This window comes from Halyomorpha halys, unplaced genomic scaffold (assembly GCF_000696795.3).
Source record: "Halyomorpha halys isolate HHAL.00 unplaced genomic scaffold, Hhal_1.1 Scaffold220.1, whole genome shotgun sequence".
NCBI classification, from domain to species: Eukaryota; Metazoa; Arthropoda; class Insecta; order Hemiptera; family Pentatomidae; genus Halyomorpha; species Halyomorpha halys.
This window is the reverse complement of record NW_027104907.1, coordinates 467,301-468,147: the sequence shown is the minus strand read 5'-3', so window position 1 is coordinate 468,147 and position 847 is coordinate 467,301.

The window sequence follows — 847 nt, the reverse complement described above, 5'->3', positions numbered from 1 at the left end:
TACCATTTTTCGTCCATTCAGGCATCATCAGGGCATTATAATACAACTGTAAAAATACACATCATATAGTATTGGTTAATTGAAGAAAATGGTCGGGGGAGGTGATGCGGTTAGCAAAAAAAAAAAAAAATTATTCATTTATGCCATAAATACAATCTTCTTCAATTAGTTATCTACGGTCAACTATCTACACCCCATACAGTATTGGTTAATTGAAGAAAATGGTCGGGGGGAGGTGATGCGGTTAGCAAAAAAAATATAAATAAACAAAAAATTATTCATTTATGCCATAAATACAATCTTCTTCAATTAGTTATCTACTGTCAACTATCTACACCTCATACAGTATTGGATTGTAAAATAAGTTCGTAGCGTTTTTTACTAGTGATTTCAATAAAAACTTCAGATTCTTGAAAATGTTTTTAACCAATTATCTGTGGCCCATTTTGATCTATTACTTGTTGCCATCTTTCAGGTAATTTTACAATTCCGTCCTCCCAGAACTTCTCATATTTTTGCGCAATGAACTCCTCTATGTGCGTTTTGCAGTCCTCGAGCGAATTAGAGTGTTTCCCGTTAAGAGAGTTTTGAAGAGCCCGAAATAAGTGAAAATCTGTTGGGGCAAGGTCTGGTGAATAGGGTCGGTGGAGGATCACATCCCAGCCAAACTCCAATAATTTCTGCCGGGTCTGCAAAGACACCTGAAGACGGGCGACGGGCGTTATCGCGATGGAAAACTGTACCTTTGCGAGTACGTTAAGCGTTTGCGCGATATACCGTGTCATAGACTGAGAAATGTCTGCGACCAATGCTTGAATTTGGTCATCAACATTTCAATGTTGAAATT